This window comes from Octodon degus, unplaced genomic scaffold, assembly GCF_000260255.1.
Source record: "Octodon degus isolate 3935 unplaced genomic scaffold, OctDeg1.0 scaffold00104, whole genome shotgun sequence".
NCBI classification, from domain to species: Eukaryota; Metazoa; Chordata; class Mammalia; order Rodentia; family Octodontidae; genus Octodon; species Octodon degus.
The window spans coordinates 4,758,020-4,764,229 of record NW_004524680.1 but is presented as its reverse complement, the minus strand read 5'-3'; the positions used below and the strand labels follow the sequence as shown (position 1 = coordinate 4,764,229).

Sequence of the window (6,210 nt, the reverse complement as noted above, 5' to 3'; positions counted from 1 at the left end):
GTGTGTGTGTGGCCAGCTCAGCCCACCAGGGGGCGGGGCTGGCTGGCATGTGGTGCTGGGGATCGAACCGCGGTCCCTGATGCTTTGCCAAGCTTGTTCCAAATAGGTGCTTTAGACCACTGAGCCATCTCTCCAGCCCCCACAGTCAGCTCTTGACAGTCTCTTATACTGCTCCCTTGAGCTCCTCCTTCTGCTCATCAATTTGGACTGTCTAGAACACAGATGGCTCTTGCAGAATGACAGTGATTAATGTCATGCTCATGTAGATGGTGACCACAATTGCAACTTATGTACCAGATGTCATTTCATAGCTTTACCAAATTACCAGCATCCTCTTACCTGGTGTGCAAATGTTGATATGAAAAGTAACTTTTTCAGCATTTCCCCCTGGTGAGGGTCACCAAAAGAACTTTACTTTCAACATTGAACCCAGCAAGACAAAGAGCCATCTGTGTTCTAGACAGATATAGCCTTATAAGGCTATATCTCTTATTTTTATGGTTTCATGGTCTAAATTACAGTACCAAGTTAGTAAATTGATCTTTGTGTTGATGTGAAAGCAGTTTGTAGACATGATCAACATGGACCACAAATTAATTTAAAGAAGATTAAGTTTATTGCCAGTAATACAGCCGTCCTCATCCAATCAGATGAAAGGTTGTAAAAGCAAAAACTGAAGTGTCCCAGAGTAGAATAAATATTGTAGCAATATTGCAGCGTGAGCTCTTGGCCAAAGGCTCCAACTCACTGACCAGCTCTACAGACTTGAGATTGTCCAGTCCACACATTCACATGACCTAGTTTACATATGCTCACATGTACACACACACACACACACACACACGCACACAGATACACACACACAGCCACTCATACCACATATGTGAGAGTGAAGGTGCTTCATCTGGCCAGAAATTTTCTCAGCAGAAACTTTGGCAGGCTGAGGAAGTAGAATGCTGCACCAAAGGCACTGAGAGAAAGCCACCTACAAGCATACTGACAGAGCTTGGTGTGCGTGTGTCCCTCAACAGCTTGCTCCTCAGACTGATGATGTCCTCAAGAGGTGGAACTACTGAGAGGCAAGACCCAGTGGAGAGCCCTCAGTCATGGGGACAGATCCTGAAGGAGATCAAGGGGCCTTCGCCTGCCTCACTTTCTCTCTTTCTCTTCCAGGTGAGGTGAGGGTTTTACTCCACCACACACCCTGCTGTGTTACGCTGCCAAGATCACACAGATGAAAGAGCAACAGCCAGTCAGTCTGAGGCTGGAACCTGTGAAGCCCCGAGCCAGGAGAAACCTTTCCATTTTGTAAGTTGATTATGTTAGGCATTTGTTACAATGATAGAAACCTAACACAAATACTGTGGCCAGGGAAACTGTCCTGCCCATTTCCTCCCCTGCTCTTGCCCATGTGGACATTCCAGTTGGCACAGCGAGTACAGCCACAGTTGGTTCTAACTTCTTGAACACTTGTATGGCATTGCAGGATCTGAACAAATCAGTTTATTGAAATAGTCACCTTCAGCAAACACATGGGTTGTCTGCAGTGCTTCTATTTTACTGTAGCCAGCAAGGCAACTGTCGAGGATGTCATTCATTACCAGTGTAGATCTACAGGAAGGCAGCTTGCAGGCAGTCACGCAGAGGGCGGAGGCCCAGTTGTGAACCTGGTGAGAGGACAATTGTTCTCTCCATCAACAAGAAGCAAGTGCCAGGTCCTGGGCACTGTCAGAGGAGTGGATCCTCTTCAGCTTCTATATTTTCACCCTCTGATAGTGCCAAAAGAAAGATGCTGGGATATTTATTCATTGTTCTTTAGTTATCAGCGAGGAGCAGTAAGTCATTACAGTTGTTGTGGACAGTTGCGCTTATGGTGTCTGTTGTCCATCTCCCTGAGTGTGTTTGTATGTACTGTGAAGACAGACATTGTCAGGGATAAAAGTGAGCAATTTTCCCTGCTTTTTGTTCCACATCTCTGCATTTTTGGTTGTCAGATGTGTTTCTCTTCAAATGGATGTGCTCAGTCCATTTCCTGAAACTAAATACTAGACAGTGGGTCAATTATACAACCCAGAATCAAATTTCTCAAGTTGGTGGAGACCAGAAAGACCAAGGCAGGCCTGAGCGGATGTTGTGGCTGGTGAGGACGGATCCTCATTGGTACTGCTGAGGTGTCTTCAGCTGGCAGCAGGCCTGCAAGGGCTGAGCTCACCCCTCGATCCCTAAGGCAGGTCTGAGCAAGGATGTTATCCCAAGGTACTCAGGCTCTGTGGAACTAAGAGGAGGGACCCGTGTGCTGGGTTCAGCTGCTCTCTGTAACTGGCTAAGACTCGCGAGCTCATCATACAGGGTTTCCTGTTTGTTTCCTGCTCTTTGGGCCTCAGAGTCCATTCTTGGATCGGGATACGTGAGCATGTTTCTCACACAGCAGACCCTCAGCACAGACAAGTAGGCAGGTACTCACAAAAATGGTGGCACAGGATTTACCCTCAGGCTTTGGACTCTGTGATAGAGATGGGACCCCGCATGTGCGGTGACTACTCATGTAGCTGAGAGCCTTGGTCACAGGACTTTTGAGGATTCTGAGCTCCCCATCACTGGTCCAGGAAGCCATGGCAGCAGGGGCAACAGCTGCATTACCAGTAGCACAAAAGCAACAGCAGCAGCAAACTCTGCCCAAAGGTCAGCATGGGCATGGCCTGAGGACAAGCTGCTGTGCCGTGTCCTCTCCTCAGGCCACCTTCAAATGTCCCCCACCCCAGGGCTGGCAGCTCCGTGGGTCAGAGACCAGGTGGAGGAAGTTGCTCCCACACCACACTTTGGCCTTCAATATTTGACTCAGTCTGCTATCACTTCTCCCCACAGACAGAGTGCAGCCAGGTCAAAGAGCCATGAGGCTCACTCCCGAAGCAGCTACCCCAGGCCCACAGCCTGGCGTGTGCTCTGCATGAGCAGGTACTCTGGACCACAAACGAAATCGGTGAAGCACTGATGTGTGTCATCCACCAACATGGTTGCTGCTTTGTGACACTATCAGGGCAAAGCTGGCCCATAGCAGAACAAAACCAGACACAGCCCAGAAGCCAAACTTGAAGCCATCACTCAAGGAGGTTAGGAATGAATTCCTGCTCTGGAATCGAGTCTTCCTTGGACTTGGCTTCACAAAGACATCAACTGATGACAGGCCATCAGAACAGCCCAGGAGACCCTCAGCTGAGACTTCATATGAGCACCGTGGGCCCAGTAATGTCCCCCGGGCCCATGTGTTGGCCTGCATCTGAGGCAATGTCCCAAGAGACTGCACATGCTCTGTCACTGCTGGAAATGCTCGGGGTCCTAAAGGGACAGGAGGATACAGCAAGACTTTGAAGTAGCAGCTTGAGAGCGAATAGGCGGGCAGCTGCCACTCTGGGTAGAGGAGAGGAAGATAAGTCAAGCTGTTCCCTAAGAGAGCAAGCCAATGTGTCCCTGGGCACAAGAAGGGAGGGTGCTTGTGCAAACTGCATAAGGGTGGTGCCAACCTAGACAGCCATGGCTGGGACAAAGAGCTGACCATGAACATCGTTATACCTCCTCACAATGCATCTCCATATCTCCACTCAGAGGGGCAAAGTAACACATTTGCTAGCACACTGGGGGCGCAGTGCAAGCCCACAGTGCGTAACAACTACATAACCTGTGCGACAGCCAGGCACCTTGAGAACAAGCCCAGCAACAGTTACAACATTCTTTTGAAACCCCGTGAACATGAAATGCATCCTTTCAAGGGCCAAATATACAGCTGAAGGACCAGAGATAGACCGGAAGGTATGCAGGTTCAGAGTGAACCAGCTCTAAGTCTAACCTTGCAGGCTTGACAAGCTATGGGGAGAATACAGTCCCTGCATCTCTCCCTCAGAAGATCGGCTGGACCAGGAAGGACACAGAAGCCAGGGCCAAGGCAGGGATCTTGGGCTTCTGCAAGGAGGAGAGCCCTGCCGAGGGGTGTCTACACATTGCTATGTATCAGTTGCCATGCTGGCAGGACAGAGGACTGCAGGTGAGCACTCACAGAGCTAAGGGTGCCCTGATTCTCCTGAAAGCTGTGTGAGGCTGAGAGATAGGGTCCATGTGGGGGAGGTAAGGGGTCCCCTGTGCAGGGCAGCCCCCGGAGCCAGTGCACCAGAGGAAGGAGTCTGTGTCCTCACATTGCTGGTCTGCCCATTGGCTCATGGCCCCAGAGGGACAGGAGATCCAGGTGAGGTCAGAGTGCTGCTCCATTCAGGGAAAAGACAGAATGAAAACAGCTCCTCTGGTTGCATGGGGCTCAGACACAGGATCCCAGGCACTGAAAGAAACTGAGGGAGGAGTCAGCCCAAAAGGGGGAGCTGGAAAGGGAAGCTGGAGGATGAAGCTGCAGTGCTAAAGAGACCCAGCAGGAGCCAGGAAGAAGCTCCCTAGGGGCTGGGGTGGCTGTGTAGCTGCACCCTTCCCGGGTAGAGCTCCTGGTCTGGATGTGACTCCAAGGTCTGGGGTAGGTGATGCAGAGAGGAATAGACTGTGCAGAGCAGGAGAGAGCTCCAGGATAAGAAAGTTAAAGATGTCTCCTTCCAAGTTCCCTGCCTCCTCGGACCTGAGCCTTCAAATGTTTCCCTCAGCGGAGTGCCTGCCTACCCATTGAGAGCGGGTGCTGGTGAGCTGCGGACCCAAAGTCTAAAGGGTAAGAGCCCCTGCCCCCAACGGAAACATCCGGGAGGAGCAACTCCTGGGGAAGATTCTAGAAGGGTCCGAGCTGTCCCTCAGGAACGTTGGACAACGGTTTGGACAGGAGACCGCCAGGAAGGTTCCAGAAGGGCTGATGGCTACCTCCGTGGGAAAGTTCCACAAGGTAGGTTCAAGGAACTCTAGTGGAACAGTTCCACAAGGTAGAGACAGACCATCCCCATGGGAAGGTTCGAGAAGGTGAGACTTGTGTTGTGGTCCTAGCAGAACAGTGCCAGGGCAAGCCAGTTTCCTCCGCAGTGCTCTGGGGCCTGAGGGTTCTCGGTCACAGGGTGGGAAGTGGGGGGTGGGGGACTGCTTATTCGGGATGTCCCTCTGTTCACGGCTCCCCACTTTGACCCTGGGGACCCCGCAGCATGTAGACTTTCTTTATCCTTTGAACCCTGGGTCCTATAGACTCCACCTTATTATAGACAGCGCAGGTGCTGTACTAGCCCCGCGGCCAACCCATAAACCTCCCTCTTCTCTCAGACTGTCAAGTCCTGGAGAATCCTCCTCCTAATTACTCCCTTCCACCTGAGATCCTGACTTTTCCCATGATTCTTGAGCCTGTCACCTTAACCCTCTCGCCCAGCCTTAGGGTCCAAGGAACTAGGCCCGCCCCTGTCCCGCCCCACCCCCCTTCTCCTGGCCCCTGGCCTGGTGTCTCACTCCCCATTGCCTTGTCCCCGCCCCTCCCATTCCCCTGCTCATCCCTGCCCTCTCCTCATCTCTATCCCTCTATCCGCTCCTCATCCCTGCCCAACTGCCCCACTCCACCCTTCTTTGTGCCTGCCCCACTCCCTCCTCGTCCCCTCCTGATCCCTGGCTGCACCCCCGTCCTCATCTCCCGTTCTGGGTACCTGCACAGACACACACCTTAGCCTCCTCGCTACCCAGGCCCACCCCCACCCCAGCCCTGGTCGTTGGTCTGCCAAGTGTGGGGCTCTTAGCAGCTGCTTCAGCAGCACCTTCTTGCTCTTGCTTCCTGACACCGTGTGGGTCATTTTCTGACTGTCTTTAAGTGGGAACTGCAAGCCCTGCATCTCCCACCTCTGCTCTCAGAGTTGTGCCTCTGGGTCTCTCCTTTACCTTTCAGGTCCCGTCAGGCTACTTACACCAGCTTTCAGTCTGTCCATTTTTATCACCACTCCACCTAAAGCTTCCGGAGAGCCACCTATTATTTGGAAGTGTTTCTTAAATTAGAGTCCCAATGATTTTTTAGTTTCTAATTTGTTTCCTTTTGCTGAGTGATATCTGGTGTAAGGTCTGTCTAATGAGAAAATGTACTCTAGAGTCCCAAAATTTACTTTCTGTTCTGAAACACCCTCTCTCTTTCCTTCAGGAAAAGGAAAAAAAAAAAAAAAAAAAAAAAAAAAGGCAACAGCTGGATTTAAGGCTTGGACCTTAAGTTTGGGGCTCTTAGCAGCCTCTCACCTTAACCCTCTTGTCCAGCCTTAGGGTCCAAGG

The 6,210-nt window shown here is 51.4% G+C and overlaps 1 long non-coding RNA gene across 1 annotated transcript in view; it reads left to right on the top strand.

Moving 5' to 3' along the window:
• Positions 1 to 4,780: 4,780 nt before the first annotated feature.
• The window catches only part of LOC111818835, a 16,586-nt gene continuing 15,156 nt past the window's right edge, over positions 4,781 to 6,210 (top strand). Inside the window, exon 1 of the long non-coding RNA XR_002822719.1 lies at positions 4,781 to 4,867. This is a non-coding gene — a long non-coding RNA (uncharacterized LOC111818835). The remainder of the gene's footprint in view (positions 4,868 to 6,210) is intronic.